General features: G+C 52.2%; 1 pseudogene; it reads right to left on the minus strand.

Annotated features, from left to right (window-relative positions):
• Positions 1 to 1,423: 1,423 nt before the first annotated feature.
• LOC147119176 (uncharacterized) overlaps positions 1,424 to 26,136 on the minus strand; it is a 44,772-nt pseudogene continuing 20,059 nt past the window's right edge.

Below are 26,136 nucleotides of genomic sequence, written 5' to 3' on the forward strand. Positions count from 1 at the left end.
CTGCTCCGCCATTCAACGAGATCATGGCTGATCATCCAAACCCTAGCACCCGGTCCCCTACACCGACAGCCATCCCACCCAAGCCCTATCCCAGTAACCCCGTAACCCCACGTATTTAACCCCCCTAACACTAAGGGCCAATTTTTATCATGGCCAATCAACCTAACCCGCACATCTTTGGACTGTGGGGAGGGAAACCGGAGCACCCGGAGAAAACCCACGCAGATACAGGGAGAATGTGCAAACTCCACACAGACAGTCACCCGAGGCCGGATTTGAACCCGGGTCCTTGGCGCTGTGAGGTAACAGTGCTAACCACTATGCCACCGTGCTGCACAGCTTGCATTGGTCTAGCGCCTTCAACTTCTAACTTTCCCCCCTTCCCCCCTCCCCACCCTTCACACCCACAGACAACCCATCCCCGGTCACACCCCCCTTTCCCCCCACACACCACCTTTCCCCCAAAACCCCTTCCCCCACCCCTTTCTATCTCCTCCCTCTCTTTCTCTCTTCCTTCCTCTCTCTCTGCTCCTTCCCTCTCTCTCTGTCTTTCTCTCCTTCCGTCTCTCTCCTCTCTCTCTGTCTCTCTCTCCTTCCCTCTCTCTCTCTCTCCTTCCCTCTCTCTCTCTCTCCTTCTCTCTTCCTCTCCTTCCCTCTCTCTCCTTCTCTCTCTGTCTCTCTCTCCTTCCTCTCCTTCCTCTCTCTCTCACTCCAGTCTCTCTCCCTCTCCCCCAGTCTCTCTCTCTCTCTCCCCTAGTCTCTCTCTCTCCCCCAGTCTCTCTCTCTCCCCCAGTCTCTCTCTGCCCCCCAGTCTCTCTCTGCCCCCAGTCTCTCTCTGCCCCCCAGTCTCTCTCTGCCCCCCAGTCTCTCTCTGCCCCCCAGTCTCTCTCTGCCCCCCATCTCTTTCTCTTCTCCCCCCAGTCTCCTCTCTTTCTCTTCTCCCCCAACTCTCTCTTCTCTTTCTCTTCTCCCCCCAATCTCTCTCTCTTTCTCTTCTCCCCCCAATCTCTCTCTCTTTCTCTTCTCCCCCAATCTCTCTCTCTTTCTCCTCCCCCCAGTCTCTCTCTCTCTCTTCCAACAACAACATGCCCACAAAAAACCCTCGGCACCGCCCGGGCACTTCAGCTCATTTTATATATATAGATTTATTCAAAATATTAATCTCCAGTTAGAGGGGTTATTAGCATCAGTAGAAATAAACCCCAACTGTCAGAGTGAACATGGTTCAGTCCTGGATGTGGTTAACAGCAGCAATAACAGCAGAATCCAACCTCTGCAGTCGATCGTGAACTTGCTGGTGTCTCAGCAAGTTGTATGACTGAGTGAATCCCTTCCCACAAATGGAGCAGGTGAACGGTCTCTCCCCAGTGTGAACTCGCTGGTGATTAAACATCTTGGATGACAAAGTGAATCCCTTTCCACACTAAGAGCAGGTGAATGGCCTCTCCCCAGTGTGAACTCGCTGGTGACTCAGCAGGGTGGATGACTGAGTGAATCTCTTTCCACACATGCAGCAGATGAACGGTCTCTCCCCAGTGTAAGTGCGTTGGTGGTTCTGAAGATCATTTTTGCTTTTATACTTCATATCACAGTCAGAACATTTAAAAGTCCTCTCCTCTGTGTGAATACGATGGTGCCTCAGAAGGTGGGATGACTGACTGAATCCCTTCCCACACTCGGAGCAGGTGAACGGCCTCTCCCCAGTGTGAACTCGCTGGTGTGTCCGCAGGTAGATGACTGAGTGAATCCCTTCCTACACACGGAGCAGGTGAATGGCCTCTCCCCAGTGTGAGTGCGACGATGCATTTCCAGCTCAGACGGGTAATTGAATCCCTTCCCACAATCCCCACATTTCCACGGTTTCTCCGCGGTGCGGGTGTCCTTGTGTCTCTCCAGGTTGGAAGATCAGTTGAAGCCTCATCCACACATACAACACGTGTACGGTTTCTCCCCGCTGTGAATGGTGCGAAGTTTTTCAGGTTGTGTAAAGATTGAGACAAACATTTCTCTTTCCACATTCATAGGCCAATTATAATTAGGTCCTGATGAATTGAGTGACTGTCAGGTCTTGACGTGATGTTTGGTTTAAGTTTCCCACCTGCAAATCCTCCCCTTCTAATATCCTGTAAAGGGAAGTTACAAAAGTAATCACCGTAAGTACAGGATCGAAATTCAGGACAGGCAATTCTAGTTACTGTGGAACATTCTTTCCTCTCTTCTTCCCCAAAGCTGTAAATCCCCGTCCCACAGATTCTCCCTCCTTCCTGTGCCGTCTGCAACACTTTTCCTGTCAGTCAAATTTTCTCCCTCCCCTGAAGCTGTTGACTCTGGCTGGGTTCAGTTCTACACTCTGTAAGATTCGAAAATTTTCATTAACTAATCACGCAAGAAAACAGGATTAATAATACAGCTTTATTGACCAAAAGAAGCTTATACAGAAAACCCTTTGATAAAAAGGGGCATACAAAATGGCCACCGGATCTCATGATCAGTTTCTGGGACCATTTGATTTCTGTTACTGCAAGCCAGACAGGCTTGTGGATTGAGGACAGTAAGCCCGCGAAAGCCAATATCGGGAAACCAAAACTCAGGGAACTGGGCATACATATTAATTGGATTCTAAGTACAAGACAGTTTCAGGTAACAGGATGGGGCCCATCAAGATATGGGCGGACAATTGAATGAACACTTAAACCCATTTACTGTACAAAGGAAAGACCGTTTAACAGCCATCAAGGGCAATCTCCAGACCGATCAATATGCGAACCGAGTTACGGTGACAAAGTAAAAGACATTATCGGCCAGGAAGGCCAGTTAAGCTATCACCGGCTCCCGTTACAAGACAAAGCGCCCCTGCAGAGATTTTTGCCCGCCAAAAATATTACAAAGACTGGACTATGATCTGGCGGGAGATAAGACTGTCCCAAAAGAGTATAACTATGGATTTGAAAAGTCCATCAGGGCGCGATTGGCGATTGGCGATTGGCGAATTTTCGTAAGGACACAGGCTGGACGCTTCGCTTCACGATCCAGGCTTCACGTTTGGAGAACACGTTTCAGCAATTGCGATTCAAGAAATTCGGGACGGACTCTTCGGTTAAACACTTCGGTTTCGGAACGTGGTCGGTGTTCGGCCAGGCAAGGCTTGGCCACGACGAGAAGACGACGAGGGTGGCCCGGGTACTTTTGTCGGGAGATCATCGACGACCCAGGCCGAAGGAGAAGACACCCTCTGGAAAACCACCAAGCCAGGCGGGAGCGAGAAATAAAAGGACACTCCGGGCCTAGCACTTCCGTGCCTCAACATCCCATTCGCAGTTTTTCCTTACTGGACTCTCCCATGTGTATCCAGTTCTTCAACAGCTTGTTAGCGGATTCAACCATGATGAGCGCTCATCAAGGCTGTGTCCACTGCCTCATCGCCTGAGAGAGAGAGAAAAACAAGCTGCGCCAGAAGTTTCCAAATCCACGTGACGACGGAAAGCTGTACCAAAAGGCTGCGAACCCCCTCTTTTGCGAATCTGAAAGTGGTGAGCATGATTCCGAGTTCCTCAGGTCGAAACTTAGTCTAGGTCTAGGGGAGGGGGTAAGGGTAATCGTAATGTGTTTCCCCTTTTTCGATGTGCCGTGTGTTTCCCATTTCCATGGAATTAAGTTTATAGATATGTGTATGCTTGTAGTTGCTTTAATTTGTGCTTATGACATGTATTTTATAATGCTGCAAACTGTTTAATAATAAAAGCATCCATTTCGTGCTATTCAACCTGGTCTATTGAGTCTTTCTCTGCACTACAGTTCCCTGCACCTAAGTCCAAGGCCTAGAACTGTAGGGGAGAGTGGGTCGAACCACTCAAGGGTAATTATTGCATGAAGCCTGGTAGGAGACCAGAACGAGCAAAAGAAACCCCCTACAGAAATGGCGACCGCGGCAGGACCTTGGCAGCAGGAATGTAGCGTGTTAGATCAAGGTTTGAATAAACGAAATGTGATGGATGAAAGGATAGCGGACTATGTTTTTGGGAAGGTAAACCTTACAAAACAGTGGATATCAGACCTATTGAGAGATAGGCGTCCGCTAGACGCAGCCATCAAGTGGACAGAAGGCAAAGAGCATAAGAAGTCGGTAGAAAAGGCGGTCTGGCTGATGTGTTACAAGAAGCAAGTCCAGCTTTTGGACCAGGTCGTTGTAGCACAGACGGCCCAGATCAAAGGGCTGCTCACAGAAGTAGAGGAAAAGGTTGCGGGAGGTCAGAAACTGATTCAATCGCTTAACGCACTGAATCAGGAATGCCAATCCGTAACTCACCGCCATGAGACCCGGATAGAGTATTTGGAATGTCAGGTCATTGAGGCCAAGGCCAGTGAAGGTAGAATGAGAGAGGGGTGTTTCCGCCTAGCTAAACAGGTAGCGACACAGGAGGAAAGTATCTTGGGGGCCAGGGCAGCTTATAAGATGGCCATGCAGGATAGGTCTGAGAACACCGATCATAGCGCTTGCCACCGGGAGCTAGAGGACCTGAGAATGGCCCTAGCAAAGGCAACCGGCTTGGTGTGTCTCATAAACCCGCCAGCAAGCCAGTTACTGTTAGCCAAGGAATCAACAAGGCCCATTCCACAGGAGACAGTTAGGGTACCAACCCCCGAGCCCTCAGCACCTCCTGCCTATGATGAGTCTTGGACTCCAGGGAAGGAAACGGAGAAGTCAAACCCAGGGGTTCTTGTGGTAGAGCAACACCAGGTAGTAGAGTCGGGGCCGGCGCCGATGTGTCCAACTCGACACCGGAGGCTCGGTCCGGGCGTAGCGGATGGCGAGGATGGACCCCTCGTGAATCAGATCATAATGCCCCACAGCGCACAACAGCTGAGGGCAATGATAAGTCACATCCCAAAACTCTCCGAGTCAGGAGATCCCTCCGTCCATTTTAGGGACGTGGAGCAGACCGCAGCAGTTAATGACTGCGACGGGGTTGAACAGTCCAAAATGCTGCTGTTCTCCCTGGACAGCTCGCTCCTCCAGTGTCTCCCTGACGAGAGCAAGAGAGGGCACAAGGCGTATGAGGAGTTACGGGATGAGATCCTGGAGATTATAGGGGAGGGTGACGGAACTCCGTTCCTCCGATTGGAAAGGACGGTACAGATAGAGGGAGAACCCCCACGGGTTTTCGCCGGAAGGTTGTGGCCAGTGTACCGGCGCAGCTGCCCGGGAGGACCGGACCGGAACGCGCTAAATGATGACCAAAGGGTTCATTGGCTCCGGTGTCTGGTCGCCAATTGCTTGCCGCCGGTGAGGGAGCAGGCCAAGGCATGGTTTGACCCCACTAACCCCCGCTCCACGGAGGAAGTAGTACTTGATCAGCTCACGGTAAGTTACAGAAACAACAAGAGTAGGGAGGTGCCTTCCTCAAAGGGAAAGGTGCATGAGGTGAGGCCTGCAGCTCCTGCTAAAAAGGAATGGCATCAGGAGGGGAATCGCGCCCCCCAAGCCAAGAGCAGTTGTTACGGGTGTGGAAAGGAGGGTCATTGGCGCCGAGACTGTAGAAGTCCCTGGAAGGATTTAAAGGGAAAAACTCCCGCAGCCCCAGCCCAAGTGCCCGTCCAGGAGAGGGGAGCCGATGTGTCGATCCATCCCGACACGATCGAGTCGGTTGTAGAGGCAATGCGGTCTCTAATGACCTTGCAGGGGAAGGTGGCAGTCGTCAACAGCCCTGTTGCTCCCCCAGCCCCAACCGCAGCGCCCCAATGACTGAAGCCCGCGCAGCCCATCTACCTGTTTCCGCTCCGTTATGACGCGTGGAGAAGACCCGTTGTGGAGATGGAGGTGGAGAAGGAAAAGGATAGTTACCTGTTGGATATGGGAGCATCATGCACCATGATCCACACAGCTAAGCCTTTTGCCTCACCTCTGTCTACCCAGGCTCCATTCTCAGTAGCGGGTTTCACAGGCAGAGAACAGGCTGGCGCGTTCTCCATCCCACTCTCCATTCATTTGGGAGCACTCCACACCACGTGGACGTGCATCCTATTGAAGTGGAATGAGGGGGGTGGGAAAGGCATCCTCGGGGCTGATTTCTTGGTGGAACACGGGATCCTCGTGGACCTCAGGAATCACTGTCTCTGGGGAGCCGAGAATGGGTTAGGCAAGGTAGTCGTGATCCCAGGGAAGGGAGAAAAGGGGACCCTGTGTACCATGAAGCCGTCAGGGGGTTACGACCTCAGACTTCTGGTCACGGACGTCCCAACGGACTTGCAAGCATTTGTGTCGGACAATCTGACCGCGTTTGCCACCCACAAGCACGACTGTGGGAGGGTCACCGGGTTTGAGGTCAGCGTAGACGGGGACCCCATGATCCGGCCCCAAAAGCAGTATAACTTCCCCAAGGAGGCAGAACCCGACATGGAGACAGCAATATCTTCCTTGGTGCAGCAGGGTGTGTTGAGACCAATAGCCACTCACGTGAACTCCCCATTATGGCCGGTAAAGAAGCCGGACAATTCGTGGAGGGCCACGGTGGACTATAGAGTCCTCAACAGTAACATCCCAGCCTGCGCGCCCACGGTAGCAGCAGTTGCCAACCTAATAGGGAGTATTCCAGAATCCACGACCACGTTCACGGTGCTGGATATCGCGAACGGTTTCTGGTCCATTCCGCTGCGGCGGGAGGATCAGTACAAGTTTGCCTTTACTTTTAAAGGACAACAGTACACCTGGAACTGCTTGCCACAGGGTTTTCACAACAGCCCCAGCATTTTCCATCAATGCATGGCGGGAAGTTTAAAAGAATTTAGCCAGCCCACTCAGATAGTACAGTATGTGGACGACTTGCTCCTGTTCACGGACTCAAGGGAGGAGCACGGCCCACTATTAGCCGAATTATTGGAGCTGTTAGAAAGGAAGGGTTTCAAGGTAAACCCAAAGAAAGCACAGATCGGCCAGCAGGAGGTGAAATTCCTGTGTCTGGCCATCCGCGCTGGAGAAAGAGCCATAGATAAGGCTAGACGGGAATCGGTGCAAGATCTGCCGATCCCTAACACAGTAACGGGTGTAAGGTCCTTTTTGGGGTTGACCGGGTACTGCAGGGATTTCATCGAGGACTATGCAGCCACAGCAGCCCCGCTACTCCGACTCTTACACAAGGGAGTCGAGTGGTCTTGGGATGAGGGTTGTCAGGCAGCATTCGAGAAGTTGAAAAGGGATCTGCAGACCGCGCCAGCCCTAGGGGCCATAGATGGGGGGAGGAGTTTTTCCTGGAAGTAGCCGCTAGTGGAGACAGCCTGAGTGCCGTGCTGCTCCAGGAGCGACACGGCAAGCTGAGACCAGTGGTCTATTCCTCCAGGGTACTCACGGATGTGGAGAGGAGTTTTTCCAATTGCGAACGGCATCTCCTGGCCACGCATTGGGCTGTGAACAGATCAGTGATCTTCACAGGAACCTCTCCCATCACTCTCCTCACCCATCACACCCCCACAAAGATGCTTCTGGATGGAAGGATTAAGGATGGGACTGTAAGCAGCGCCCGGATTGCGCGCTGGACCCTCCTCCTTTCCCAGATGGATCTCAAAGTTAAAGGTCTCTGCGAGCCGAAGCTCGCAGCCAACATGGTATATCCCGGAACAGCCCATCGGTGTTCCGTCGAAGGGGTATGGGAGGTTAACATAGGTTTACGGGCCGGGATACACCCCACGGGCAGCGAGATCTATGTAGACGGTTCCAGCACGGTATCTGCTGGCGAACGACTCACCGGGTGTGGAGTTTATGACCCTACGGCAAACATTGCCTTGGCAATTAAGCTCCCCAGCACTATGAGCGCACAGCAAGCTGAACTGTCCGCGGTGGCATACGTGGTTACCCACCCCGAGATCTTCCCAACCCCATACACGATTTGCTCGGACAGCATGTTCACGTGCAACTCGTGTACAGAATACCTCGCCATCTGGTCCCGCCGCGGATATACCTCCGCGGACGGACGGCCTTTAACGGTTAAGCCCTTGCTGAAAAAGATCCTGGCAGCTGTGGGGGAGGAAGGGGAGGTGTTCATCCACAAGGTGAAGGCTCATTCCACCACAGAACCCCGCAGTCAGGGCAACCAGCAGGCGGATGCGCTAGCCAGGGAGGGTGCCCGCAACGGCATTCTCTGGGACCCGTATGGACCTGGACCTGGACCCGTGGCGGCGATCCGAGGCAGGGAGGGGACTCCAGGGAACACAGGGGTGATACCGCCCTAGACCTAAAAACCATCCAGACCCTGGATCCCGCCCTAAAAACGGTCCTCAAAGCCATTACTGAGGGCAAGCAGGTAGAGGGTCCGTACAGTACGGCAGCCCTCTCAGTCAAGGAAGGCATGCTGTTCCGAGAGGAACAGTGGGTTGTGCCGCAGCAGCACCGGAGGGAATTCCTTCAACTGGCCGACGAGGGTCCAGGGGCAGGACACCCCGGGCCTGATGTTACCTGGCAACGGGTAGAGCAGGCGGGATGGTGGCCGGGACTTAGAGACGAGGTCCGCGAGTTCTGTGCGAGCTGTCTTGTGTGCGCTGCAAACAACCCAGACCCCCAGAAAAGGAAGGTGCCCGTGGGGCACATCAGGAGGGTAGAGGGACCGTGGCAATCGATTCAGGTCAACTACATAGGGCCCCTGCCTGCCTCCCAGGGCGGCTATAAGTATTGCCTTGTCCTGGTGGATGTGTTCACCAAATGGGTAGAAGCTTTCCCATGCAGAACAGCTATGGCGCTGGGTACTGCCAAGATCTTGATCCGGGAAGTGTTCTCACGGTGGGGACTCCCCCGTTTTGTTGAGTCCGACCAAGGGAGTCAGTTTACCGGTCAAGTGATGCAGAACACCCTCATGCTCTTGGGCATTGAAGGGAAAGTGGCACATAGCGTACAATCCCCAGTCATCCGGGATTGTTGAACGCATGAACCGGACCCTCAAGGAAAAGCTGAGGAAAGAGACAATGGGCTCGCCCCAGAAATGGGCGGAGGTCCTGCCTTTAGTCCTCATGGGGATCCGGGCCAGCCAGTCCAAAAGTACGGGGTACTCCCCGCACGAATTACTGACTGGGAGGATCATGCGAACACCCACCCATGTACTAGCCCCGGTGCTCACTGAGGGCCAGCTCCAAGAGGTGAAATGAGACAAGTTCGTCCAAACCCTTTTGGAGTGCCTGAAGCAGATTTATGGGCAGGCGGCTGGGAACATGGGGAGACAGCATCAGGGGAACCGACTGTTGCTGGAACCTCGTAAGCAACAAGAGTGGGAAGTCGGAAACCAGGTCATGGTTAGGAACTATGCCCGGGTGGGGAGTTTTGTACCACTGTACATGGGGCCTTACAGCATTGTGGACAAGGCCAGCCCCATGGTTTATGCAGTGAAGGTGCCCCGACGTACTAAATGGTTTCACATTAACCAGTGCAAACTGTTTAAGTCGGGAGCACAAGGGCAAACAACAGTGGCCAGGTCTGAGGACAAAAATCCTCAGCCTGCGACAGAGTCACAGACCACACAGGCTGGAACAGTGGCCTGCGTGAAGGGAGGAGTCATCCCATTGGAGTGGGAGGTCTCCCCTCTGATTTGGGATTCGGACGAGGAGGAGCCCGAACGGCTCAGCCCCGCCCTTGACCCGATCACGGAGGAGGATGAGTCAGAGGACGAAGATCCCGCCCTCGACTCAAGCTTAGGGGAGGTAGGGATTGGGGGCGGAGACTCACTGCCTGTAGGGACAGGTGAGGTGGAGTCGGATGCCACAAATCCCGGCCCCGGGGGGGCGGAGCCTGAGGGAAGGGAGCCGGAGCCGGCAGCTGTGGTGGGACCACAGGCTGTGACGGTGAAAGTCCCAACCCCCGGTCCGTCAGCCCTGGGAGCCTCACCCAAGGCAGCCCCTCGTAGGTCGACTCGAACGCCCCAGCCCAGAAAACAATGGCCCAATTCTCCCTATCTTCCCCAACCTCGGTACAGAGCAGCCCGAGAAAGGCACGATTCCCGTTCAGCAGCGACAGGCTGCGGGGGATCAAAGCCAAAGGTCAGTGCAGCCCCGCCACAGGAAGCGGCACGCTGCAGCCCTCACAGGAATTAGGTAGGCCGCCCGAAGGAGGGCGGCGCTGTATATAGGTTTAGGTAATGATGTTAAGTTTAAGTAATTTTAATGTTAGTTTAAGATGGGTAAAGTTTAAGATGATGGGATGTTTAAAGGATAGTTTTCAAAGTCTGCCCAGTATGTGTGGTTGTTTGGAAGCGGGGTCAAGGGACCCGCGCGTTCGTTTAATTAAGCCAGCACCTGTTGGGAGCCTGGCTACATCATCTTATCGATTACAGAAACCAGGGATACGATGGACAGGATTCTCGTGACGCTCGCGGCGATCGGGTGCGGGCTGGCCTACCGGGGCCGCACCAAGGACGTCATCGTGTTCGGATGTTCCGGGGACACAGCCCCCATCGCGACGGATGGGACGGGGAAGCGAGAGGTTGACGAAACTGCCACCTATTTCCACCAAGGGAGATGGCCAGGATGGCTGGGGACGAATTCTACGGAATAGTCCAGCAATTTCGGTTTTGCCTACCAAGAGACTTCATTATCGTGCCCTCGGGTGAGGATCCTTGCACCCAGAGTCAGCGTTACCGTGGGAAAAAGGATCTGTTTGGTATGTAATGGGAACGTACCACTAAGTCGATGGTGGTGGCTGCGAAAGCTGGGAAAGGACATGAAGAACTCTACTATCGAGTGGGAGCGACTGGGTAACAATACCCATTGGACAATTACGGGAACTCAAGGACAGTTACGTGTGTGTTGGGACAAATGGTGGGAACCAGATGAAGGGACATATGTCTGTATGTGGGGTTCGAAACGCATCTGCCCCAAGGGCGTATCCATCTTTTTCCAGAGGCAGTGGCAAGATGAAGGAAAGGGGATGAGATGGGATGTCAGCACTCGGGCGTGCGGAGCTCCACACTCCCCGATTCCAGTAAACGCCACTGAACTCATCACCCGCCCACGCAAGCCCCTGCCCACGATTCCGGTAGCGCTGGGCCAGAAGGAAGGGTGCCCCACCACCACAAAGGGACCCGGGAACGGTCTAGTATTGGTACCCACCAGACAGGTGCTGTACCAAGGGGTACACTACGCGGTGGCCTCAGTGATTTTAAACCTCACTGAGGTACGATTGCCGGAGTGGTGTCCCAGGGAGACGGAACAGTTGTACCAGGTACTGTTAACCCGAATGTTCAGACAATTTTATGAGTTTGACTTTGCCGACATCGACAAGGCCAAATTATACACCACACCACAGGAAGTTTTGGATCGGGTAGGAAGGCAAAGAAGGGGTACTGTAAATGACATTTTCACTGCTTTTAACACCGGAACGTCTGTTGTCAACGCTCTAGACAACGTGGAGCTGCAGACACAGATCAATGGTTTAAAAACACAGTTGAGGAACATACTGACAAGCGAAAATAAGGTAGTAGGTTCTGAGCTGCATGAAGACCAAGCCATGACACTACACTTAAAGGAAATAATTGCTGAGCTGGAGAAGCATGCTAGGACGGTAAATGCGCTCATTAAGGAGGATCGGAATGCGTCCGATCAGGCTGCGCAGAACGAGGCTTGTGTGCTATACGGGGCGTGGTTACTGGGCGAGGGCCGCAGTAATCTGGAGGATTTAAAACAAGGTTTGGTCCCGTCCTGGATCAGCAACAAGCACTTGCAAGCGCTCCACCCTTTTGAGAATGCATTAAGTCCGTGCCAGCTCAGACTAGCTGCAGAAGCGTACCCAGTCCCAGTGGACTGCGGACGCTCAAACCACACTATCATGGGAATAGTGGTAAGGATGCCGGTGTTGGGTCCCACAGCAAAGCCCGCCCCGGTATACAGGGTGGAGAACATTGGAGTCATTCAGGGGGGTGCGCACATTCGTTACGCAGTGGTCCCGCCTTATGTCATCAGATGGGAGTGTACGATGACAGGCACCGACCTCTCGGGGGGTCGTAGCCGGGGAGCGCACATCATCCTGTGCCCCCAGCATTTGAATGCCTTTTTGAAACCACAGTGCGGGTTCAGAGCCGCTAGCGCGAAGCCGATAAATAGCACCATGGAGGCAATGGCAAAGGACCATGTGCCCCCGCAGGTGGCATATATCGGAGGTGGGACATACTGTGTCACCACTGCAGCGCCTCACTACCGCCACGGACAGCACGAGGGGTGTCCGGTCAGTGACAGCAGTTTCTGTTTCAAACCCAGGGCTGAAGTTCAATTGGCACAACAACGGATTGTCCCCATTCCTGCACCCTCCACCGTTCACCTCACTGTAAAAGAGAATTTCACGGACTTGCAGCGATTCATCGCGCATTTTGGATATGTCATTCCCCCTCTCCCCGAACACCTCACCAAGATCTTAAAGCCGTTATAGTTTCACAGAAACATTTCTACACACTGGAGCAGAAGACAATAGAGATAGGGAAAGACATATTGGACATAGTCACCCCACCATGGTGGGACCTGTTCACCAATATGGAGATCCCGGCCTGGATTAGAATAGCATCCCACATCCTAGTAGTGTGTCAGGTTTTAATTGTATTATTTTTATTGTTCGTGCATTGCAAGAGAGGCAAACGCCTCCAGAGGCACGAGAACACAGGAGAATGGAGAGAACGCTATGTACGAGTGGGGGAAGAGGACACCCCAGTGTAAGCGGCTAGTATTAAAAGTTAAAGGGCCCTCCATTTTTAGATTTCAGCCACTGCATGATTTAAGTGTGTGAATACTGTAATGTTATAGCCGTTGGTGAAGTTTTGTTTTTTTGATTAATAAAAGGTGTATGCAGGTGGTGCAAGGGGCCTTGGCCCCTTCACATCTGAAAGATGAATGTGTTATAGTTTCAGGTAATACTGCCTGTGATTGTCCAACTGTACACAAGGTAATTTTCTGAAATGGGAACTGCATGTGTCGTGGGGGCCATAGATAGTTAATTACCGGGAATGTTTGGACGTGAGGAATCAGGAAAATTTGCTCACCAAGGATTATTGATACTGTAAGCAAGCTATCAGTATCACAGGGCGGACTGTAAGATTCGAAAATTTTCATTAACTAATCACGCAAGAAAACAGGATTAATAATACAGCTTTATTGACCAAAAGAAGCTTATACAGAAAACCCTTTGATAAAAAGGGGCATACAAAATGGCCGCCGGATCTCGTGATCAGTTTCTGGGACCATTTGATTTCTGTTACTGCAAGCCAGACAGGCTTGTGGATTGAGGACAGTAAGCCCGCGAAAGCCAGTATCGGGAAACCAAAACTCAGGGAACTGGGCATACGTATTAATTGGATTCTAAGTACAAGACAGTTTCAGGTAACAGGATGGGGCCCATCAAGATATGGGCGGACAATTGAATGAACACTTAAACCCATTTACTGTACAAAGGAAAGACCGTTTAACAGCCATCAAGGGCAATCTCCAGAACGATCAATATGCGAACCGAGTTACGGTGACAAAGTAAAAGACATTATCGGCCAGGAAGGCCAGTTAAGCTATCACCGGCTCCCGTTACAAGACAAAGCGCCCCTGCAGAGATTTCTGCCCGCCAAAAATATTACAAAGACTGGACTATGATCTGGCGGGAGATAAGACTGTCCCAAAAGAGTATAACTATGGATTTGAAAAGTCCATCAGGACGCGATTGACGATTGGCGATTGGCGAATTTTCATAAGGACACAGGCTGGACGCTTCGCTTCACGATCCAGGCTTCACGCTTGGAGAACACGTTTCAGCAATTGCGATTCAAGAAATTCGGGACGGACTCTTCGGTTAAACACTTCGGTTTCGGAACGTGGTCGGTGTTCGGCCAGGCAAGGCTCAGCCACGACGAGAAGACGACGAGGGTGGCCCGGGTACTTTTGTCGGGAGATCATCGACGACCCAGGCCGAAGGAGAAGACACCCTCTGGAAAACCGCCGAGCCAGGCGGGAGCGAGAAATAAAAGGACACTCCGGGCCTAGCACTTCCGTGCCTCAACATCCCATTCGCAGTTTTTCCTTACTGGACTCTCCCATGTGTATCCAGTTCTTCAACAGCTTGTTAACGGATTCAACCATGACGAGCGCTCATCAAGGCTGTGTCCACTGCCTCATCGCCTGAGAGAGAGTGAAAAACAAGCTGCGCCAGAAGTTTCCAAATCCACGTGACGACGGAAAGCTGTACCAAAAGGCTGCGAACCCCCTCTTTTGCGAATCTGAAAGTGGTGAGCATGATTCCGAGTTCCTCAGGTCGAAACTTAGTCTGGGTCTAGGGGAGGGGGTAAGGGTAATCGTAATGTGTTTCCCCTTTTTCGATGTGCCGTGTGTTTCCCATTTCCATGGAATTAAGTTTATAGATATGTGTATGCTTGTAGTTGCTTTAATCTGTGCTTATGACATGTATTTTATAATGCTGCAAACTGTTTAATAATAAAAGCATCCATTTCGTGCTATTCAACCTGGTCTATTGAGTTTTTCTCTGCACTACAGTTCCCTGCACCTAAGTCCAAGGTCTAGAACCGTAGGGGAGAGTGGGTCGAACCACTCAAGGGTAATTATTGCACGAAGCCTGGTAGGAGACCAGAACGAGCAAGAGAAACCCCCTACAACTCACTGGTTCCCCTCCCTCTCCTCCCCTGAAGGTGCTGACTCTGGCTGGGGTCAGTTCTACACTCACTGGTTCTCCTCCCTCTCCTCCCCTGAAGGTGCTGACTCTGGCTGGGGTCAGTTCTACACTCACTGGTTCCCCTCCCTCTCCTCCACTGAAGCTGTTGACTCTGGCTGGGTTCAGTTCTACACTCACTGGTTCCTCTCTCTCTCCTCCACTGAAGGTGCTTGTAGTGTGTGTGCCTTTAAGTCAGAACTACTTTTTACAGCTCCTGTATACTGTAGTACCGGCAGTGACCACACCGGTATATAAGCTGTGCGCATGCCTCTGTACCCCAGTCTAGAGATTACCCTCCTCCAGTAAAGACCTGTTATTTGTTAATGTACAGCATCCGTGTGATTATTTATCCTCTGAACCATGGATCTAACAGTGGCGACGAGTGTCGATTCGAATCTACCTGCAACAAAAAAGTTTTTAAAATTTTTAAAAAATGGCCGAGTCCAGGAACACGGGCGTCGACCACGAGCAACCGCCCAGCAGTCAGGCAGAGATCCAACTTCACTGGGGAGGCTGTGGAGAGCCGGGCTTGGTTCCCCAGCCACAACAAGCAGTAAGAGACCAACGACAGGTCCAGCGCAGACCCTTCCCGAGCAGCGGCGGCTGGAGCCGACCGACGGCAGAGAGAGAGCCGAGCAGCATCGACGGGGTAAGACAGAGGGTGAAGAGTGCAGGGCGCAGCCGGGGGTTGATCACCGAGCGGCGTCGAGGAAAAATACTGCAAACCGGAGAGAGAGAGGGGAAGAAGCAGCCGGGTTCTAGACTGAGCGGCGTCGACAAATATCAAGAAAAGAACGCGCAGAGCACAGCCAGGGATCACGGGCTGATCAGGGTCCGTGGGGCGAAGCACGGGGAGACGCCATTGAGCCGCGGAGAAGCAGGGAGAGCGCGGGAGGCGCCATTGAGCCGCGGAGAAGAAGGAAGAGCGCGGGAGACGCCATTTTGTGAAGCCGCAGCGGAGAAGACGGGTGAGCGCGGGAAGGAAGGAAAGCGCGGGAGACGCCATTTTGTGCCAGTGGACAAGAAGGGGAAGCGCGGGAGGCGCCATTGGTGATAGTTAACGCACAACCAAGGATGCCGAAGAGCGGCAGTATCTCTACGTTCGACAATGAAGTCGAAGATTGGGCGACATATGTGGAACGTATTGAGGTGTACTGCAGGGCGAATGAAGTGCCAGATGCTAATAAAGCACTGGTTCTGTTAAATTCCATGGGTGCAGAAACTTATGGGTTACTGCAAAATATAATAACCCCAGAGAAGCCGGTAAACAAGAATTTTGAAAGCATAGTAGAAATCCTACAGGAACACTTAAACCCCACACCACTGCTGATAGCAGAACGATTTAAGTTCCATAAAAGGAACCAACACAAAGACGAAAGCAATGCTGAGTACCGAACGGAACTGCGCAAGCTATCGAAATACTGCCAGTTTGGAGCGGGACTAGCAGACACGTTAAGGGACAAGTTTGTGTGTGGGCTACAAAGTGAAGGAACCCAGAAACGGCTTCTATCAGAAAAGGACCTTACGCTGGACAAAGCTTTCAGTATGGCAGTATCACACGAAGCAGCCGCAAGGGGCGCTGCAGAGATACAACGGAGACCGCAAGAATATGGCACCAACAAAATGACCTATGGAACAGGGAAGTGCTATCTCTGCGGCAGAACAACACATGACCAGAAAGATTGTTGGTTCAAGGATTAAGTGTGCAGACAGTGTGGGAAAGCAGGACACATAGCAAGAGTCTGCAGGTCTGGGAAGAAAACCAACAGTAAGAAATCTCCACAGGAGAAGTACAAAAAGGTACACCAGGTGATGGACAGTGGTTCAGACGAACAGAAAAGTGACACAGACTCCGGAAGCAAGGAGCTGGGTTGTCTGAAACTACATAATGTAACCGAAATGGAGGATCACCAGACTATCTGGGTTACACTCAAGATAGACGGAGTCCAAGTAGAAATGGAATTGGACACAGGGTCAGCTCTAACAGTCATAAATCAAAGAGACTACAAGCGGCTATTTTCACACATACCCTTGAAAGCTACAGAGATTGTCTTGAAGACGTATACGGGGCAAAAAGTCTACCCCAAAGGGAAAATAAGGGTGAAAGTGACATATAAAGGTCAGGAAATACTTAAAATGGATATATATGTATTGCCAAATGGAGGACCACCACTGCTAGGACGTGAATGGATCCGAAAGATACAATTAGATTGGCATTCCATACAGGCACTGAAGGTTGAGGCCAAAAAGGATGACGACATCACACCTGGACGACTGTCAAAAATGCTAACTGACGCAATAGAAGTGTTCCAGGAGGGACTAGGAACACTAAAAGGAATAACAGCAACAATTAAAATAGAGGAAAATGCAAGCCCAAAGTTTCTGAAGGCCAGACCAGTGCCTTATGCGATCAGACCAGCGGTTGAAGCAGAGCTGGAAGGGTTGGAACGTTCAGGAGTACTGTCCAAAGTGGACTGGAGTGAGTGGGCTACACCCATCGTTCCTGTAATGAAGAGGTCGTTGAGTAATATGCCTGGGGAACCAAAGAAGGTCCACATCTGTGGGGATTTTAAGGTGACAGTGAACCCAATCTTTCACATGGTGCAATATCCGCTTCCACGAATTGAGGATATTTTCGCCTCGCTATCTGGTGGTAAACGCTTCACCAAAATTGATCTAGCCCAGGCGTACTTGCAAATGGAGGTAGAAGAAGCTTCGAAACATTACCTTACGATCAACACTCATAAAGGTCTCTATCAATACAACCGGCTGGTGTTTGGAGTAGCCTCGGCTCCGGCTATCTGGCAAAGGGCGATGGATCAGGTCCTGCAAGGGATTCCAGGGACCCAGTGTTATTTGGACAACATCTTGGTCACGGGCGAAAATGACGGTGATCACCTCGCTAACTTGGAGAAGGTGCTTGCCAGATTAAAGGAATATGGGCTACGAGCTAATCGCCACAAGTGCGAGTTTTTCCAGAAACAGATCTCGTATTGCGGCCACGTCATCGATGAAGAGGGGTTACATAAGTCCCCTGACAAGATTGAGGCAGTAGTCAAGACTCCAGCACCGGAAAATGTGTCACAACTGAGGTTGTTCCTCAGGCTGCTAAACTATTACCACAAGTTCTTACCAAATTTGTCTACGGTATTACACCCACTGAACACCCTACTGCAAACAGGGGTACCATGGAAGTGGGATGACGAACGTAGATGAGCTTTCTAGAAGTGTAAAGAATTGATCACATCAAAAGAGGTGTTGGCCCATTTCAACCCAGCACTACCAATTCGTTTGGCATGCGATGCATCACCCTACGGCATTGGAGCGGTGCTGTCGCACAAATTCCCAGACGGGTTGGAGAGGCCAGTAGCCTTTGCGTCTCGGTCACTAACCTCAGCCGAGCGCAACTACGCCCAGATTGACAGGGAGGCCCTCAGCCTAGTATGGGGAGTAAAAAAATTCAACCACTATCTTCATGGGCAGAAGTTCAGCTTGCTGATGGACCACCAACCACTTGTCTCCATCTTTAATCCTAAGAAGGGCGTGCCAGTAATGACTGCACAGCGGTTACAAAGATGGTCCCTGTTTCTAGGGGCGAATCAATATGAAATAGAATATAAAGGCACGAGACAGCATGGGAACGCTGATGGGCTATCATGCCTGCCACTGCCTACTGTGGAGGAAGCACCAGCAGTGGACCCTAGCGAGATATTTTATTCGTCGATAATTGAACGATTGCCAGTAACAATCGCGGATATAGAGGAGACCCGCAATGATCCGACGCTGTCACGGGTATATGAATTGACGGTGAGGGATGGCCAACACATGGCGACTCACTGTTGCCAGCATTCTCATCCAGAAGAGAACAGCTGTCAGTATGCCAGGGGACAGTGATGTGTGGATCCAGAGTGGTGATTCCACCCAAGTTAAGGGAGAGAGTGCTAAATGAGCTACATGAAGGTCATCTGGGGGGAGTGAAAATGAAAAGCCTTGCTAGGGCTTATGTGTGGTGGCTGGGAATCGATCAACAAATCGAAGACCTAACTAAGAGCTGCTTAGGATGCCAGAAGGTCCAAAATGCACCACCACATGCCCCTCTACACCCATGGGAGTGGCCCTCCTCTCCATGGCAACGAGTGCACATTGATTTTGCCGGTCCATTCATGGACTCAGTGTTCTTAATAGCAGTGGATGCTCATTCAAAGTGGCCTGAGGTGATAAAGATGTCTTCAACCACTACAGAGAAAACGATTGCAGTCCTACGGACCATATTTGCCAGAAACGGTTTGCCAGAGCAGATCTGCTCTGATAACTGTAGGGGGTTTCTCTTGCTTGCTCTGGTCTCCTGCCAGGCTTCTTGCAATAATTACCCGTGAGTGGTTCGACCCACTCGCCCCTACGGTTCTAGACCTTGGACTTAGGTGCAGGGAACTGTAGTGCAGAAAAACTCAATAGACCAGGTCGAATAGCACGAAATGGATGCCTTTATTGAACAGTTTGCAGCATTATAAAATACATGTCATGTGCACAAATTAAAGCAACTACAAGCATGCACACATCTATAAACTTAACTCTATAGAAATGGGGAACACACGGCACATCGTGAAAGGGGTAACACATTACAATTACCCTTAACCCCCTCCCCTAAACCTAACTAAGTTTCGATTTGAGGGACCCGGGATCATGCTCACCACTTTAAGGATTGCGAAAAAGGCTTTGCAGCCTTTCGACACAGCTTTCCGTCGTCACGTGGGTTTGGAAGCTTCTGGCGCAGCTTGTTTTCCTCTTGGTTCTCCTGCGATGGAGGCAGCCGATACAGCCTTGGTGAGCGCTCGCCACGGATGGATCCGTTACCGATGTGATTTTTAAGAACTGGATCCTGGCTCCGGGGCCTGAGTGTCTTCTTCTCCGGCCTGGGTCGTCGATGATCTCCCGACAAAAGTACCTGGGCCTCCCTCGTCGTCTTCCCGTCGTGGCCGGGCCTTGCCTGGCCGAGCTGACTTCCAAGCCGAATTCTTCTCGTCATCTTCTCGTCGTGGCCGGGCCTTGCCTGGCCGAACCTCCCAAAGTCGCGGAACACACGGCTGAACACCCCGCTGGACACCGTTTACCGAACCACGAACCGAACACGTCCCGAACCGAAGCTCCGAACCGAAGTTCCGAACCAAAGCAGTACTAACCGATGGACTTTACTCAATCCACAGTTATACTTTTTGGAACATTCTTATCTCCCGCCAAATCATAGTCCTGTCTTTGTAATAATTTTGGCGGGCAGAACTCTCTGCAGGGGTGTTTCGTCTTCATAACGGGAGTCGGTGATAGCTTAACTGGCCTTCCTGGGCCGATAATGTCTTTGCTTTGTTACCGTAACTTGGTTTGTATATTGATCGGTCTGGAGATTGCCCTGGATGGCTGTTAAACAGCTTCTCTTTGTACAGTGTAATGGGTTAAAGCGTTCGTTCAATTGTCCGCCCATTTCTTGATGGGCCTCATCCTGCCACCCAAATCTGTCCTGTACTTATAAACTAATCAATATGTATGCTCAGTTTCATGAGTTTCAGCTTCCCGAAACTGGTTTTCGCGGGCTTTTAATGCCCTCAATCCACAAGCCTGTCTGGCTTGCAGTAACAGAAATTCAAATGGTCCCAGAAGCTGGTCACGAGGTCTGGCGGCCATTTTGTGTGCCCTTTTATCAAAGGTTTCTCTGTATAAGCTTCTTTTGGTCAATAAAGCTGTTTTATTAACCCTATTTTCCTACGTGATTATTTAATGAAAATTTCGCGAATCTTACATAATGGACCACAGTTTGTGTCCGACGAGTTCCAAAAATTCATGAAAAGGAATGGGGTAAGGCATTACACATCCGCCCCGTATCATCCAGCCACCAATGGATTGGCTGAGAGGTTTGTACAAACCTTTAAGAAGGCGATAAAGGCCATGTGCGACGAGGAAATTCCACTACAGCATAAGCTGGACAATTTCTTACTAGCCTACCGAAACGCGACACATGCAGTTACCAACCAGACCCCGGCCATGATGTTCTTTAACCGAAGGTTGAGATCTCGTCTGAACTTGCTCAGACCAAATGTGCGAAGAAATGTTGAGGACAAACAATTCCAGCACATCAACGAGAAGCCGACAAGGAGCTTCAATGTAGGGCAACCAGTCTTGGCCCGGGACTATCGAACAGAGAAGTGGCAACCCGGAACGATATGTACAAGGCAGGGGCCATTAATGTACACAGTGGATGTCGGGGAGAACATTGTGAGACGCCACGTCGATCAGATCTTAGCATCACAGGAATGCGTCAACTCCATGTCTCGAGTACCTGGGGATGAACCCGACATACCGGTAGCATCTACTTCAGACCCAGTAGCAGTGGAACCCGATAAACTACCCGATGAAATGGGGTCAGAATCGCCTCTGCGCCAAGAACAAGAACCTCTGGAAAGGTGCTATCCCGAAATGGTCAGGAAGCCGCCCCAAAGACTGAATCTATAAATGGACTTTTGTTATTGAATGTACATGTAAAAATGTAATTGTTATTTGAATATTAAGGGGGTATTATTAATCTAAAAAGGGAGGAATTGTAGTGTATGTGCCTTTAAGTCAGAATTACTTTTTACAGCTCCTGTATACTGTAGTACCGGCAGTGACCACACTGGTATATAAGCTGTGCGCATGCCTCTGTACCCCAGTCTAGAGATTACCCTCCTCCAGTAAAGACCTGTTATTTGTTAATGTACAGCATCCATGTGATTATTTATCCACTGAACCACGGATCGAACAGTGCTGACTCTAGCTGGGTTCAATTCTACACTCACTGGTTCCTCTCCCTCTCCTCCACTGAAGGTGCTGACTCTGGCTGGGTTCAGTTCTACACTCACTGGTTCCCCTCCCTCTCCTCCCCTGAAGGTGCTGACTCTGGCTGGGTTCAGTTCTACACTCACTGGTTCCCCTCCCTCTCCTACCCTGAAGGTGCTGACTCTGGCTGGGTTCAGTTCTACACTCACTGGTTCCCCTCCCTCTCCTACCCTGAAGGTGCTGACTCTGGCTGGGTTCAGTTCTACACTCACTGGTTCCCCTTCGTCTCCTCCCCTGAAGGGGCTGACTCTGGCTGGGTTCAGTTCTACACTCACTGGTTCCCCTGCCTCTCATAGTCATAAAGTCATAGATTTCTACAGCACAGAAAGAGACCCTTCGGCCCATTATGTGCGCGCCGGCCATCAAGCCCTATGCTTCTTGAATGTTGTGAGGGTTCCTGCCTCTACCACCCTTTCAGGCAGTGAGTTCCAGATTCCAACCACCCACTAGGTGAAAAAGTTTTCCCCCAAATCCCCTCTAAACCTCCTGCCCCTTATCTTGAAACTATGCCCCCTGGTTATTGACCCCTCTACTAAGGGGAAAAGTTCCTTTCTATCTACCATATCTATGCCCCTCATAATTTTGTACACCTCAATCAGGTACCCCCTCAGCCTTCTCTGCTCTAAGGAAAACAACCCCAGCCTGTCCAGTCTCTCTTCATAGCTGAAGTGCTCCAGCCCAGGTAACATCTTGGTGAATCTCCTCTGCACCCTCTCCAATGCAATCACATCCTTCAAAATGCTGTTTCTGATGGGTTTAGGTCTACACTCACTGGTTCCACTCCCTCTCCTCCCCTGAAGGCGCTGACTCTGGCTGGGTTCAGTTCTACACTCACTGGTTCCCCTCCCTCTCCTCCCCTGAAAGTGCTGACTCTGGCTGGGTTCAGTTCTACACTCACTGGTTCCCCTCCCTCTCCTCCCCTGAAGGTGCTGACTCTGGCTGGGTTCAGTTCTACACTCACTGGTTCCCCTCTCTCTCCTCCCCTGAAGGTGCTGACTCTGGCTGGGTTCAGTTCTACACTCACTGGTTCCCCTCCCTCTCCTCCCCTGAAGGTGCTGACTCTGGCTGGGTTCAGTTCTACACTCACTGGTTCCCCTCCCTCTCCTCCCCTGAAGGTGCTGACTCTGGCTGGGTTCAGTTCTACACACACTGGTTCCCCTCTCTCTCCTCCCCTGAAGGTGCTGACTCTGGCTGGGTTCAGTTCTACACTCACTGGTTCCCCTCCCTCTCCTCCCCTGAAGGTGCTGACTCTGGCTGGGTTCAGTTCTACACTCACTGGTTCCCCTCCCTCTCCTCCCCTGAAGGTGCTGACTCTGGCTGGGTTCAGTTCTACACCCATCAGTTGCTGTCCAGTGTGTGACCTGTGTGCCCCATCAACTTATGAACTCTCTGGGAATCAGACCGAATGTGCAGTCCCTCTGGGGACCGGAACCCCGGCCCGAATCAAAGGTTTCAGAGGAGGAGAGGTTGATAAAACTACTTGAAAGAAGGTGTGGTGGTGAAATGTTGGGCGGTTACTCAGTATCTCACACATTGTGTAAGATTAACATTCCACATGTCTGAACCTTTCATTCTGTCCCTGATTTGGGCATCTCTTGAGCTGGCACTTCTTGTCCCATTATACCGAGTTGGTGCAACAGGAGAGCCAGGGATCAGGGGGATATTGGACAGGAAGCACACAGCATGGACATTACACTGCAGGTGGGATATGTGAGAGTGTTACAGTGAGGGCTTCATTAAACACACACACAGCAGAAGCACATTAGTCTGATAGGAGATCACTGACACACGAGCAGCCAGCGGTGTGGAGCCTCCTGAGAGTCCGGCCCCTTTCCAGCCAGTATTTACAGGAGCTGGGACACAGAAAGTGGCTCATTAAAATCACTGATATATTTGTTCACACAAACCAACTCCCCAAAATACTGAGTCATTTCGCCTTCATTTACAGACACTCCCTGACCAGTCACCATTTCCCCTTCATTTACAGACGCTCCCTGACCAGTCACCATTTCTCTTCCATTTACAGACGCTCCCTGACCAGTCACCTTTTCTTCTCCATTTACAGACACTCCCTGACCAGTCACCAGTTCTCCATCATTTATAGACGCTCCCTGACCAGTCTCCATTTCTCCTCCATTTACAGACGCTCCCTGACCAATCACCATTTCTCCTCCATTTACAGATGCTCCCTGACCACTCACCATTTGTCCTCCATTTACAGACGCTCCCTATCCTGTCACCATTTCTCCTCCATTTACAGACGCTCCCTGACCAGTCACCATTTCTCCTCCATTTACAGACGCTCCCTGACCAGTCACCATTTCTCCTCCATTTACAGACGCTCCCTGACCAGTCACCATTTCTCCTCCATTTACAGACGCTCCCTGACTTCCTGTCTGTCCCGGAGTTTGGTGCGGGGCCCCTTTGCTGAGCGAATCGGGAGAAACCAGGAAGTGGCGGGCAGATAATGTCGAGTGTTTTAATAATGGGGCCTGGGGCTGCACTCGGGGTGTGAGCAGCCCGCGTCCCCCCGGGGTTCATGAACCCGCTCCCTGAGCTCGGGGTGTGAGCGGCCCGCGTCCCCCCGGGGTTCATGAACCCGCTCCCTGAGCTCGGGGTGTGAGCGGCCTGCGTCCCCCCGGGGTTCATGAACCCGCTCCCTGAGCTTGGGGTGTGAGCGGCCCGCGTCCCCCCGGGGTTCATGAACCCGCTCCCTGAGCCCGGGGTGTGAGCAGCCCGCGTCCCCCCGGGGTTCATGAACCCGCTCCCTGAGCTCGGGGTGTGAGCGGCCCGCGTCCCCCCGGGGTTCATGAACCCACTCCCTGAGCTCGGGGTGTGAGCGGCCCGCGTCCCCCCGGGGTTCATGAACCCGCTCCCTGAGCTCGGGGTGTGAGCGGCCCGCGTCCCCCCGGGGTTCATGAACCCGCTCCCTGAGCCCGGGGTGTGAGCAGCCCGCGTCCCCCCCGGGGTTCATGAACCCGCTCCCTGAGCTCGGGGTGTGAGCGGCCCACGTCCCCCTGGGGTTCATGAACCCGTTCCCTGAGCTCGGGGTGTGAGCGGCCCACGTCCCCCCGGGGTTCATGAACCCGCTCCCTGAGCTCGGGGTGTGAGCGGCCCACGTCCCCCCGGGGTTCATGAACCCGCTCCCTGAGCTTGGGGTGTGAGCGGCCCGCGTCCCCCCGGGGTTCATGAACCCGCTCCCTGAGCTCGGGGTGTGAGCAGCCCGCGTCCCCCCAGGGTTCATGAACCCGCTCCTTGATCTCTCTCGATTGCAAAATACTGCAGATGTTGGAAATCCGAAATAACAACAGAAAATGCTGGAAAAACTCAGCAGGTCAGGCAACATCCGTGGAGAGAAATTTGAGTTGATGTTTCGGGTCAAACCCTTCTTCAAAACTGGAAAGAAAATCTGCGATCTGACAGAAGGGTTCGACCCAAAACGTCAACTCAAATTTCTCTCCACGGATGTTGCCTGACCTGCTGAGTTTTTCCAGCATTTTCTGTTGTTATCCCTGAACTCTTTCACCTGATGTGTCAGCGGCTGCTGCCAAAGTCCGCGCATGCTCAGCTCACACTGCCCGGGTGATTGACGGTAGCTTCGGACCAATTGGAAGAGTGGGGCGGGGCTGGAGGACCGAGCGGGTGGCGGGTCCTCCAACCAATCGGAGTGTGTGAGGGGCGGGGCTTGACCATTAAACTGGAACAACAGAAGGTGAGCTGAGCATGCGCGGACCTTGGCAGCAGCCGCTGACACATCAGGTGAGAGAGCTCAGGGAGCGGGTTCATGAACCCCAGGGGGACGCGGGACGCTCACACCCCGAGCTCAGGGAGCGGGTTAATGAACCCCGGGGGGACGCGGGATGCTCACACCCCGAGCTCAGGGAGCGGGTTCATGAACCCCGGGGGGACGCGGGCCGCTCACACCCCGAGCTCAGGGAGCGGGTTCATGAACCCCGGGGGGACCCGGGCTGCTCACACCCCGAGCTCAGGGAGCGGGTTCATGAACCCTGGGGGGACGCGAGCTGCACACAGCCCGAGTGCGGCCCCAGGCACCATTATTAAAACACTCAACATTATCCGCTTCACAAACACCCGGGGTGGGGTGGGCCTCAGGCCCCGAACAAGATCCTCCGGGCCAGGCGTTTGCCCCGAGCGGGGCGGCAACTGCAGGACTTTCTCCCGGTGACAGGCCCGGGGTAACGGCCACCATCTTGAGAGGCTCAGGGGGCAGCAGGGCGCATGCGCGGCCCCCTTGGCCAGGAACCAGGAGGAGAGAATCTTGTCAATTTCTATCCTGGACTCACAGTGATGGCTTTTGTAAACTCCTTTTACAGGCTGTGAGAAGGGCAGTATTTACACACCGCAAACTCAAACCAAACATCACATCAAGATCTGACAGAGTCACTCCATTCATCAGGACCTGAATATCATCGGCCTTTGAATGTGGAAGGAGAAATGTTTGTCTGTTCTGTCTGTGGGAAAAGATTTCAAACATCAGTGTGACTGGAAAAGCACCGAGACACACAGACTCGAGTGAGAGTGTTCCAGTGCACTGACTGTGGAAAGAGTGTTAACCAGTTACACAGCCTGAAAAAACATCGCACCGT

Source organism: Somniosus microcephalus, chromosome 4 (assembly GCF_052327205.1).
Source record: "Somniosus microcephalus isolate GS21.2 chromosome 4, FLI_Smic_1.0, whole genome shotgun sequence".
NCBI lineage: Eukaryota > Metazoa > Chordata > Chondrichthyes > Squaliformes > Somniosidae > Somniosus > Somniosus microcephalus.